Below are 13713 nucleotides of genomic sequence, written 5' to 3' on the forward strand. Positions count from 1 at the left end.
GTATAGGGAACTTCTTTATCACTGAATCAGAAGGACCAATAGGGGGCAAGGTGCTAGAAGGGAGTATAGGGGGATGTAGTGCTTTTAGTTTACTAGTGCTAACTTGTAAAGATGCTTATATGAGCAAGTGCAGGGCCTTAGAATGAGAATAGGGTGTTTAGTTTCAGAGATAGAGCAGTTCTAAGGGAAAAATGAAGAGTAGACTTTATGGAGCCGGGAATGGTTTGCACCCGATTAGCGCACAATCGTGCAAAGCTGTGCTAAAGCGGGTTTTTATACAGGGGACTAGAAAGAGCTAGAAATTAGCCCAAAACAGCCAATAAACTACCAGATTCTGTGCTGAGATCACTCCTCCAGGGACAGATAGGCTGCTCAAAGCTCCCCACTCCCACTGGTGAACAAAAAAGCTTCCTTCTATCCAAGTAAGGAAATGGGCAACACAGGAACTATACTAAAGTCCGGAATACAGCAATCCCTGTATTAAGGACTATTCTAGGTAGGGAAAGGCAGGAAACAAGGATATTTTTGTTTTTTTGTTTTTTTGTTTTTTTTAAGAGACAAACAGCAGAAAATTCACAGTAATAGCTTAACACAGGCTAGCACACTTGAGTGAGCAGCCTCAACAGATAAAATTCAACAAAAGACAAACTTTAAAGTGCAACTTGAAAAAAAAAAACAGTAAAACAAGCTTAAAACAGGTAAACCAGCAGATATAACTCGCTTTTCGGCAAGAACAGACGTTTGCAAAGGTAGTAGCAATAAATTATACTTAGATCAGTTTAGCAGTCGCTCTTTTTTGCCTCTCTGATGCTAGCACCACTCTGCAGGACCACGAGGAGCTTTAGCTGAGTAGGAACCTTTAGCTGAGTAGGATTTTAGTGAGGCTGAACCAAGCAATAATGTTTGCAGTGATGCAATGGTGGCTGGAATAAACACTAGTCTATAAAAAACAAGAGTCAACACACAACAGTAGCATTGACTGTACTCACTGTCCATGCAAAATGTTCATTTATCAAACAGGATTCCCACTGTATTAATACAGAAAAAGCATGGCAGTTTAGCTCACTAAAGGCATGCAGCTCTTCAAGTAAGAGTATTTACTAACTAACCAACTACAGAGGTAACTGCTAAAAATGAAACTTATGTACTTACCACAGCACTAGATCCTTGTTGTCCCTCTCAGGTTACTGGTCTTGTGGTAGATCTGAGCTGAAAAGATTTCTCTAGATCTTCGCCAGCACTTTAGCTCTTTCACTCTCATGATGTTATGTGATATGGCAGAATTCCTGATAGGAAATAAGGAACCAGGAGCAAGTCATTGGACGGTGGCTTAATGGATAAGGTGTTTGCTTTACAAATACAAGGTGCAGGGTTTGAGTCTCACAAGGGATAGTTGGCTAGACTTAAAATGGCTCGCAAGGGCAATTAGCTTAGTACTAAACTATGAACCTATGAATGTTCAACTTTGGGGACTTCTGGGACATCATCAGGAATGGGAATGGACATCGCGACATGTTCTTCAGTATGAATATTGTCAGGGTTGCTCTGAGAACTAGAGTTTGTATCATAGATACAGTGCTGCGATATCATTTCTGATACAGGAAGAAGATGTCTGCAGTTTCTCATGTACTCTATACCCTCAGATTCCACTAAGTAGGATCTTGGCTCAGTACATATACCTCTCACTTGAACAATTTGTTTAAAGCTGTTCACCATTTGCATCCTCACCGTCTCTCTTTCTTTTAATGGATGAAGAAATCTGATCATTTTATCATAGCTGACTTCTGAGAAGAATGCTTCTTAAAAAGTTGGGCTTTGATTGCTCTGTTGTTTTTAGCATTAGGCACCAACAAATTGAACTGATAGGCAAGGTTGTTCTGGTTTGCCTAGACAGAAGTCTCTGAGCAGGCGAGCCAAGTAGGTTGTCACAGGGTATATTTCTGAGATTAAGTAAATTCAAGAAGATATTGGTATTGTCGCACTTTGACCCCTCCAGTAATCGCTTTGCACTTCATACTACATATTCAGCAAGGCCATTTGACTGTGGATATTCAGGACTGCTAGTAACATGGATAAAGTCCCACTCTTTAGCAAATCCCTGAAACAATTGACTGGTAAACTGAGAACCATTGTCAGAAATAACTTTGTGTGGACTACCATGGACTGAGAAATGATGTTTCATCTTAGTAATAACAGCACTGGATGTTAGGTTAGGTAGCAAATCGATCTCAAACCAGTTCGAGTAAGAGTCTCCCAACACTAAGTAATGCTGACAGTTTCACTCAAATGTCAGTTGCTACTGTTGACCAAGGTAGTTCAGGAATTTGGCTTAGCTGAAGTGGCTCGTTTTGCAAATGCGGCTTAGTATTGTTGCACACTGAACCAGAAGAAAGTACTTTATCAATGTCCTTTGATAGAGAAGGCCAAAATACTAGTCCTCTTGCCCTTCTTTTCGTAGCTTCAGAACCTGGGTGGCCACAATGTAAATCTAGATATATTCATGTTGTAAGGAAGTAGGAACAACAACTTTTGGACCTTTGAAAATGATACCATCTTCCATTAGCATCTCATCTCTGTATGGAAAGTAAGGTAGTACTTCTGGCAGTACACAGGATTGCTTTGACAGCCATCCTACATTGACGAAGTGGATGAGCTTTTGAAATTGGATCAGTCTTTGTATGATCTCTCAGCTCATCAAGTCTTGTGGTTGAAAAATTATGCACTTCCATGACATCAAAGTCAAAATTCTCTGCATTAAGCTGTTCCGTGGTATTTCTGGGCGATCTGGATAAGGTATCAACCAGATAAAGAAGTTTACCTTTTATACAGACCATTTTGAAATTGTACTTTTGCAATTTGAGCATCATTTTGTGTAGTCTTGATGGAGTGGAATGCATAGGCTTAGAGGTTGATGGTCAGTTTCTATCTGGATAGCTCGGCCATAAGTATAATCATGGAACTTTGAACATGCGAACACAATTGTCAAAAGTTCCTTCTCAATTTGAGCATACTGCATCTCAGTTTGGGTAAGAGTTGCAGATGCATAGGCAACAGGTCTGCCCTCTTGAAGAATAACTGCATCAAGACTGAACTTGGAAGCATCACAGGAAAGAACTACTGGTTTGTGGACATCATAGTATCTTAGTGTAGGAAGGTTTGCTGTTTGAGGTTATCAAATGCTCTTTGTTATTGTTCTAACCATGACCATGCAACATTTTTGCATGTCAGCTCTCTCAAAGGTGCTGATAAGTCACTAAAGTCAGGGATAAATTTGCCCAAATAGTTAACCATACCAAGAATATGCTGTAGGGCTTGGACGTTGTCTGGAGCTAGCATCTCAAGAATGGCTACTTGCTTGGAAAGATCTGGTTGTAAACTTGTACTGGAAATAAATGACCTAAACAAATATCTTCTGGTAATCTGAGTTTGCACTTCAGAGGATTTAGCTTCAAATTCACTTTACATGCCCTTGTCAGAACTTTCCTGAGGTTTCTGTCATGCTCTGCTTCACCATTACCTCCAACCAGTAAATCATCAACTATTATTGCACACTGGTAGCCTGAAAAAAATTTGATCCACTGCACGCTAAAAGACTTCACTGGCAAAAGAATTTATTCCAAAAGGCATCCTGAGGAATCTGTATCTACCAAATGGGGTACTGAATGTAGTCAGTAGTGTAGATTTGCGATCAAGTATTACTTTCCAAAATGAACTCTTTGATTCTAAGACAGAAAAAACAGCGGCATTTCGCATGAGGGTTGCAATTTCCTTGACTGTACACATAGGATGATGAGGTCTTTTAAATGCCTTGTTCAAGTCTCTTGGGTCAATGCATATTCTGATCTCATCTGAATTTTTCTTATGAGCAGTTGCCATAGAAGACACCCACTCAGTTGGTTCTGTGACTGGACACATCACACCTTGCTGCACCATTTTGCCTAACTGGACCTTGACTTTGTGCTGTATAGCTATTGGAAGTCTTCTTGCTGGTCTGACCACTGGGCTGATCTCTGGGTCTACTTTCATGGAGTACACAACTGAAAGTTTGCCTAACTTGTCGAAAACATCAGCATACTCTGAGAAAATAGCATCAGTAAAGTTGGAACTGGGATATGTGCTTATATTTATTTGTTTGTTTCTTTCAGCTTTTCCCGGTTAGGGGTCGCCATAGCGGAACTCCGGTCTGCTAATGATTGGCAGTAGAGTTTTACGTGCTGACTTGTTGGGCCTAACGCACAACCTTCAACGAAGGAACGCCCATTCACGCATGTCACCACACAGAAGACGGTCTAACTGAGAATCGAACGGGCAACGTCTAACTGTGAGGTGACAACGCTACCGCAGCACCACCACCGCAGTATGTGCTTATATTTATTATTTTTATTTATTTTACATTTGTTGACTGGGAGAGTCCGACTGGATACATGTCCATTTTCAGTGGAGGCCTGGGGAATAAAGCTCCACAAATTAATTACAAGCAATTATAAGGAGTATAACAGCAACAATCATATTTACATAGACAGTACATAAGCATGAAAATTAAAATTAGATACATAGAATAAAAAAAATCTTTTATGATTTTTTAGTTAGAATGAGCCAATATATAAGTAAGAATTACAGAATAAGATACAAAGGTGAGAACTGCATCTTTTACAATTTTATATAGTTAGATTGTGTACAAGTTTGACGCAGTCAGGTTGATAGTAGTAAGTAAAACAACAGAGTTGAGTGATAAGGTATATAGACTAAGTATAAAAGCAAGTGTCAAGATGAAGAAAGAAAAGAAAATTATAAAAAATCTGTGACTAGCAGTATTTTAATGCCCCTATATGTATAGGTACTACCACATAAAAAAAACGCACTGAAAGAATTTCCCAATGGATATAAAAAATTACTTTATTGAGCACTTTTGTCTCCCTACAAACAGGGACTTCATCAGAATAAAAATATGCACATGCCCAGGTTCCTTAAATACTCTCCTTAAGTAATCAGTCATGCCATAATTAAAACAACTGAATTATTTAAAGCAGAAGTACAGATTTCACAAACTTATCAAATATATAACTAAAGAAAGATGTTCAAGTGCCATACATACAATAAAGTAGAGATATGAGCCACTCAAAACAATTATATTGATTAATTAAGGAGACTATTTAAGGAACCTTAACCTGGGCATATGCATATTTTTATTCTGATGACGTCCCTGTTTGTAGGGGGAAGAAAGCACTCAATAAAGTAATTTTTTTATATCCATTAGAACCCTCTTTCAGTGCATTTTTATATCTGGTGGTTATTGGTTTTATCTACATACTGCACCTTTTGGAATATGTATAGGTACTAACTGAGAGGCTATGTGCAGAGGTGACACTGTGAGGAAGCTGGAAATTAAAAAAAGCTGCAGTTCTTCTTAGCCATATAATTCTGAAACAGAAACCAGGAGATTAGAGAAGAGGGTGGATATGGTTGGGGAGGTTAGCCTGGGGGTGAACAGAAACACATCCATGTGAGTTTTAGGTGTTCTTTGAGTAGTCTTTTAAATGTAACCTTTGAGTCTATTGAGGTAATAGCAGAGGGTATGGAGTTCCAAGTTTTACCTATATAATTAGGGAAGAGGGAGTCCCCTGCTGTATTTTTGGTAACCTTGATTAGCTTTTTATCACTACAGCATAGTTGTCTAGGTTGAGTTTGTAGTTTTAGTAGGCTGGCCAGTGCTGGAGTTTTATCTGGAAGTAGTAGTAGTTTGTGTGCCAAGGAAAGCTGATGAAAGGATAGGAGATTAGGAAATTCAAGCCAGTCCAGTTGTTTTAGGGAATGGCAGTGGTGGGATTGGATAATGTACTTCTTTGGTAAAAGAAAGCAGTTTCATTCTCAAACTGTCTCTGAGACCTAATAATGACTGCATGGGTCTTCGGACTACATAAAATTGCAAGCTGTAACTGTTCACAGCTGACTAGCATGAAAGCAATACTGAACCTTCAGTTTGAATCTCTTCACCTCCATATGCAACAAGCTTCACACAATTGCCCAAATTAAGTTGCTCACCAGCTCTCACTTTAGCAAATGTTTCTGCTGACATTGCATTACACTTTGAACCAGTGTCTACTTTGAGCTCTGTGGGTTTACCATTGATCAGGACAGTACAAAATACTTCATTCTTTGCCAACAAATCTACTGCATTAACCTTTTCATTGACCACTGATACACCATATACATAGAAAGTAGGGTTGCAACTCTCTATATGATCAGCTTGCTTTTTTGTGACCTTCCTTAATAACTGAATGAGGTTTGCTTGATTTACAAAACTTTTGAAAATTATTCAATTTTTTACACTTGTAAGATTACTGACCAAATGCTAAGCACTTCTCTCTTTTAGACTCATGGTTGGCACCACAATTACGACAGTTAACAATAAGACTTGACTTGGGTTTTGCTGACTCACTCTTATACTTTATTGAGCATGCCCTGTTTACTGAGCTAGTCTTGGAACTTGCTAGAAAGTTATGGGGTCTCCCTGCCACACCCACAGGGATTGCTGCTGCTATGTGTTTAGGCCTGTTTCTGCTTGCCATTTGTTGCATGGTGTCTATGTTTGCTCTGGAGGCTGTTGAAACCATGCTCATCACTTGTAAGCATACTTGTGTGCCTTTCTGTGAGCTCACAGATTTAACAAATCTCTATGGCTTTGCTTAATGTTAAATCACTGTCACGAAACAAAATCTTTCTCACTGCAGCACTATTAACACCACACACAAGCCTGTCCTTTATTAACTCATCTTTCACATCACCAAATCGGCACGTTTTAGCCTTGTTTCTCATGTCAGTGATATAAGCTGCAAAAGTTTCTCTGGGCTTTTGGTCTCTTGTATAAAATAATGTAACATTTGTTTGGGGGTTACACATTTCTCTAAATTTATGTTTCAAGCACTCAGGATCCTCCCTGGATTCAGCCAGTATCACAGTATGATGGTTTTCCCCCTCTCCTGCATATATTTCTGGTGCATACACAAATGAATGCTTTCTTTTAATGGCTTCTGACTCAGCTAAGTTAAGCAAAATGAATGCTCTCATACATGTATCGCTGTCAGAAAAATCTGCTTGCATTAAAATATTGTATTCCTGCTCAAATACTCTCCAATTTTCTGCTATATTATGATCAAATTCAAGTGGACCTGGTCTGTGAAATGCCTCTACCATATCAATACACAGTAGTGAAGGTGCTTGAAATCATGTATGAACATACACACAAATATATATGCCAGAACTTTATGCCAGTACTTGTAATTATGCCCAACAGCACAACAAACTCTTTGAAATAATTGCAGTTTGCCAAATAAGTCCCCATAGCACAAGAACACTCTGAAATCACTGTACTTTATGAAACCACTCCTTATCAGTGTAAGAAATACTTTGAAATGACTGTACTTTGCAAATAAACTGTACACGGCAGAAGAAGCTCAGAGTAAGAAATACTTTGAGATGAATGCACTTTGCAAATAAACTGTACACAGCACAAGAACCTTTCAATGGCTGTACTTTGTGAAATAACTCTGCACAGTGTAAGAAACACTCTGAAATGGCGGCTTTCTGTGAATAAATGCACACAGCACAAGAAACTTTTCAAAATGGCTGTATTTTGACTGCATTTTGCAATATAACTGTACTTTGCACACAGCAAACTCTTTGAAGTAATTGCACCATAATAAAGTGCACACTCTGCAAATACTTTGCACATTCCGAGATACTTCGAACAACTCCAGTTATGCTTTGGATGGCTTTGGTCAATGTGAAATAGTAGTTTGTGCCCAAACACGGTCTTTTACTAAAAAACATGCAGTCGCCTTACTCTTTAAGCTTAATTTTTCCATTTATTGTACTCATTATGCCTTTTTAAGCTCTTATCATGCTCATTATACTTTTCTTGTGCCTGTTTTACTCTAAACGTGCTTGTTATGCAAACCAAAGATAATTCGGAGCCCCATATGAATAGTTCTGCTAATTTTATCAATTAATTTTGTTTAATTAATAATGTGGTTTGTGTGTTTTGTTTGCTTAATAATATGATTTTGTACTACTCATTTGATTAATAATGTGTTTTGTGCCGTATAAATGCACCATTTCATTTTATTTGCCGAATAAACCATTTGTGCAGTTTTCTTTACCTTTAGCTTGTTTCTGGCCCTTTTTTGTCTGAGCTTCGTTTCACTCAACCTGCTTAGTCTGCCTTTACCTTCAACTCTACACCTTATGGCTTGAGGAGTTGTTCTTCTAATCCCAGTTCTGACACCATGTTGCTCATCTGGCCAGGATAAAACAAGACAAACATTTGTGGGTTTGGTTCAAGCAGATTTATTATACGCAAACACATCAGAAATGAGACTTTGCAACTTAAACTTAAACTTATAAACAGACTGACTACCACACTCATACATGTTAAAACTCTGGCTGTTCTCTCAAAATGGCACTACTGCCTGCATGTGCTCAGTATTTATATGCACGTGCTTACATCTGGAAATGCTTCTTAAAGGTACATACACACATTCTGATCTACAGTCCTCCACTTATTTTTGTAGAGTTTTCATGTGGGGAGCTTTTGAGAAGCTGATAATATCTGAATAATTGTAAAAGATTAGGAAGAATAATTGGCCATAATTGGAACTAGAGATGCCATGAGGTCAGTTTGAGGGATTTGATTTCTGGGTGAGACTTGCTGGAGAAATGGGAAAAGAGATCTAGGAATTATGAGACCATAGATAAGGGAACCATACTTGTCTGAGACAGAAACAGGTAATGAGAATTACCAGCAGAAAAGGAAGAAAGGCACATAGGAGTCCAGGGGGCCAAAGATGGACTACCATATCCTTTGATGACAATCCCTGCAGAGGGAGGAGAGTGAAATAGCTGTTGCATTTTGTATTGGTAGGAGTTGCAAAATGGGTGCAGCAAGTCTGGCCACCCCAGCTGAATATCTCAGTCAACACCACTGGACTGAGTGCACTACTTGTGAGGCCTGAGGATGCATCAACTGAACTGCTAAAATATTGTTGTGGCCTGGAATGTGCACCACTATTAGACAGTACTGCAAAGACATTGCCAGTTGCCGCACTCTCATAATTTCTCAGCAAAGTGGGTAAGAGTGAGTTCCCCCTTGCTTGATGTGCCATACCACAGAAGTGCTATTTGTCAAGATCCCCCTAGCTTGTTGGTGTAACATACCACAGAAGTGCTGTTTGTCGAGTTCCCTCTTGCTTATTATTGTACCATACCACAGACGTGCTATGTGTCAGGTTCCCCCTTACTGGTTGATGTACCATGTGACGTCCCCTCTCTGGGCCAGTAATCAAGGAGCCTGAATCCTCACTACTGACACTGGAGAGGGATGTTCACTTGGAATAAAAATAGATACACACTGTATTTCCAGATGCAACTCTCCGCATCAAACACCATTTCCCTTAACAGCATACAGGGAACACACTCAGTCTGGGGTCTGGATTTCTCTCTCCCTCTCTCTCTCTTTAGGGCCCCAGTGAGACTCCCCACTGGTGCAGCTCTAGAGTTGAGACCTCATCCGAGTGTCCAAGCCAAGTCCTCCAGCACCCTCTCTGTGAAACTAGTGCTTTGTGTCTCTGCTCCAAGCAGCTGATACACACACTCTTGAAGATTTGATTTGCATGTGCAAGAGTGCGTGCTCGCACACACACACACACACACACACACACACACACACACACACACACACACACACACACACACACAAACACACACACACATCTGGAAAAGGCTGGCACAGATTTACTAGCTATGCCCCCTTCTGCCCAGACTATAAGGTAGTAACACTGCCACCAGACACTCCAAAGACAGCTACTCTAAGGTTCTTACAAGGATACCCAATTATACTGAGTGAAACTAATATTAATACAAATTATAGTGTTTGACCAATGCAGAAAGGCTTTCAAGAATGGCCACAGAGTCACTAAATAGATACAAGTACTCTCAAAGGTTAAAATATTCTCTAAAGGACAAGCCACAATGAAACATTTTAATATATTTAGTAATAAATAATAAAAGAACATGAAAATACAGAGTATCTATTTACAATAAACACCAGAGCGTCAATCACAGGAAATACTAAACTAACACAGATGAATAGATTCACACAGATACAGAAAAAAACAGTGTTTAACTAATCTTACTATATTTTCCTGACTGATCTATAGAATTACTGTTCCCTGGTCACTTACTAGGGCAAGGCAAGATGAAGTAGGTGAGTGATCCTTCTATGTCAAGTAAAAAAACAGGCTGCTCTGAGGCTTCAGTCTCATCTAGTATTAAAACATCATTTTTTTGTCCTGGATTACAGAATGACATCCCATACATCTGGTCATCTGACGTCTGTTTCCCATACTACCCCCTTTCCTAGCAACTGACCCAGAATCTCACACATATGTGTCAATAATACACACACACAACTTTGCTAAGATATTTTACAGCTACTGGAAGTCATAAAACAATAAAACACTTCCACTCTTCATACAGGAGCTAATAAACCATCCTCTGGCATAGACATTTTTTTGTCTCTGGCTGCAATCAGAACTGTAAAATATAATATTTATGACCTAAATTAAGTAATTTAATTTCATACTATTTTTCAAAGTTAGCTGGAGCTGAGCTTAACCTGTTTGCTTCCAGAATCCTCTGTTACAATATTAGTTTCAATAGTTATAATACAGTCTGACATACAAGTGTATTTCTTTTTCTCTCCAGCAGGACACACCATTGGTACATTTTTAACACAAGCAGCTTTACAGATACATTTTTCAACACAAGCATCTGCACAAAGTTTTCTATACAAATGACATATAATTCTTTACAAAATTCCATCCAGCTATGCTGGCATATGTTACACATCCATGGCCCTAATTCTCCTGGCATAGCTAGCAATACCTCAAATCATCACATACCATACCACAGATATGCTGTTTGCTGAGTACCCCCTTGTTTGTTGATGTATCACACCACAGAAGTGCTTTTTGTCAAGTTCCCCAGTGCTTGCTTATGTACTATACCACAGAAGTACTGATTGTTGAATTTCCCTTGCTTGTAGATGTACCATACCACAAATGTGCTCTTTATTACGTTCTCTGTTGATTGCAGATATACCATATCACAGAAGTGCTGTTTGGATGGATGAAAACCACACCCTAAAGAAACGAGTCCTAAACTGTCTGCAATGCTAGGAGGAGTGCTCTAATTTTCAAAATGTTAATGTGAAGATGGGCCTCCAGATTGATCTATGTTCCTTGGACTATTCTAGCCTCAAAATGCCTCACCTCACCCCAAAGGAGAGGTGTGATAGAGAAAGAGCAAATGGACATTTATGTTTAACTGAAGAGGAATATATCCACCACCTTATATGATGCAAACACAGGGTCAACAATTTCACAAGAGGATGAGAAAGTTGTGCAGACTCTGATCATTGAACTGAGTGTCCACTGAAGAATTTTCATGAAAAATCTTGCATGAAGGACTTGGGTGATTGATGCTGCCATGGACTCCAATAAACAAGGAATGAGAGAGGCTGGAGGAGTGTCTGATTTGAGAATGTCCTGTACCTGCAAATGAAAGGAGGTCAGCCTAAATTCTGGAAGTTTTGCTATTTGAAGACATTTATCCGAAAGGCATCTTCTGAAATCCAAGGATTGTGTTCATCCCAGATTTAACTTTTTGCAGTTTATAGAAATGTTCAAGGATCTACACAAGAGAAATAAATAGTCTCTGCTAGGTTTTAGGATTCCTTGATTCTTGTAGTGAGGAGACAGTCATCCAGGAACCCTTGCATCCTGAAAGGTGCTGCTGCCACTGCTACTGACATGTATTTGGCGAACACTTGGGAGGTTGTGGTGCGGCCAAACAGCAAGGCTCAGAATTGATAATGACTGATCCCCAGCCAGAAGTGAAGGTACCTTCTGGGTTGCATTGTGGTCTTTATATGGTAACTGACATCTTGAAGTTCTAGTAAGCATGTCCAGTCATGTTTCCTGAAAAGTGGAAAAATTGACTGCACTAAGGCCATCTGTAACTTTGTTTTCTTCATGTGTACATTGAGTCCACTAAGGTCCTGTATGGACTTGTGGGCATTATTCCTAAAATCATCTTGAGTGGAGTCTGGATAATCTCTGCTCTGATATGACCCCCTGTATGACTTTTTTTTACAGCATACAAAAAATGTTGTTGGCTATGTCTCTTCTTTGGTGGGGTGGAACATCTGGGAGAAGCTTGTATTATGAGTTAGGATCATACAGGAATGGGATAATGTAACCTTTAGATATAATTTTCTTCACCCGGTTGTCAAGTGCAATGGCCAAAAGAATGTGAAGGTGAAGAGAAAAGCATCTCCTGACTGCCTTCAGAAGGAAGCAGATGGGCACATTTTCAGAAAGCCTGGAAGGGTTAATCATTGAAAGGATTTTAAATCCGTATTCTGCAGACCTCCTCTAACCCTGAGGTGGCATTCACTGAAGTTCTCCCCTTTGCTATGAGTGGCTCCATCAGAAGAGGACCCAAGGAAAAATTCTGGAATGTTTTAAGCCAGAGTTGTTTTCCTACCTTTGGATTCCTAGAGTAAAGGTCACTGAAGGGTAGAGAAATGGACTCCAAGGACAAATATCCCATTAGGCAGATGAATTGTGGAGCTCCCTTCTGATAACCACAATAGACCCACAAAAGGTCCCTTCCACAAAATGATTCTTGGGTAGGTTGAGAACTTTATCCAGTTTATGAGGGATGGATTCCACAATATATGGGTCTTGCGATGCCCTCTGCATGACCACATCTATGAGGTATTCAGCAGGAGGGGACAACCCAGGGAGTAGCTGGACCTTCTCAAAACACCTCAGTAAACACTTCCTCATCAGGGAGAAGGATGTCAGGCCAGCTTTCCTTCTGTCCAAGCAATTCCATGAGCTCACCAAAAGTGGTGTCTTTGGGAAGTGGGGAGGGACCCTTCCTGTTTCATTGAGGCTTATGCCTTTGGTGAGGGATTCCTTGAGTGAATCCAAGTGCCTCCTCTGACACTTATACTTCTTATACAGTTCAAATAGGGAGCCCATCTGAGGAGTCAGAAGTGATGGGATGGTTACAGGCTTTCATAGCTGTACTGCCAATGGTCAGATGGAGACAGCTGAAAGCTGCAGATAAACTGGATGTCTGAATGGAGCAGAGATAACAAGAATGTCCCATCTTGCACATGTTGATGGGATAAAATCCTCTCAAATACCTCCAACGTCAACATGGGTTCCAACAGCACTGAGGAAGGCATAATCTTGTCCCATCCTAAAATACAGTCATATGTGTACATATCTGATGTTTGATTGTGATAAAGTAAAAAAAAATAATGATCACAGTAATGTGGTCAGACTAGTTGCTCTTAAACAGTACACTGTTACTAACCAAGCTACATGGACCTTCTGTGCACACCTCTTATCATGGCCAGTTTTAGACTAGGTGGAGTTCAAGGCAGAAATCATTATTAAACTTATGTCAAAATCTGTTCATACAGTCTGGGATGTGGGGACATCAGGCCTCCAAAACTCTAATTTTTTGGCTGTTCTGAGATACATTTTATGCCTATTTTTGAAAGATAATGACTTGCTAGTTGTTCTTTTTTTCTACAGCTACTCAGAACAGTTATATATGTGCCCAGCAATTTCTTATGTG

General features: G+C 39.6%; 1 protein-coding gene across 1 annotated transcript in view; it reads right to left on the reverse strand.

The window, feature by feature from the left end:
* TGFB2 (transforming growth factor beta 2) overlaps nucleotides 1-13713 on the reverse strand; it is a 903020-nt gene that overhangs the window by 663281 nt on the left and 226026 nt on the right. The window lies entirely within an intron of this gene.

Source organism: Protopterus annectens, chromosome 1.part0 (genome assembly GCF_019279795.1).
Source record: "Protopterus annectens isolate FY-2018-M chromosome 1.part0, PAN1.0, whole genome shotgun sequence".
In the NCBI taxonomy this organism is placed as follows: domain Eukaryota; kingdom Metazoa; phylum Chordata; order Ceratodontiformes; family Protopteridae; genus Protopterus; species Protopterus annectens.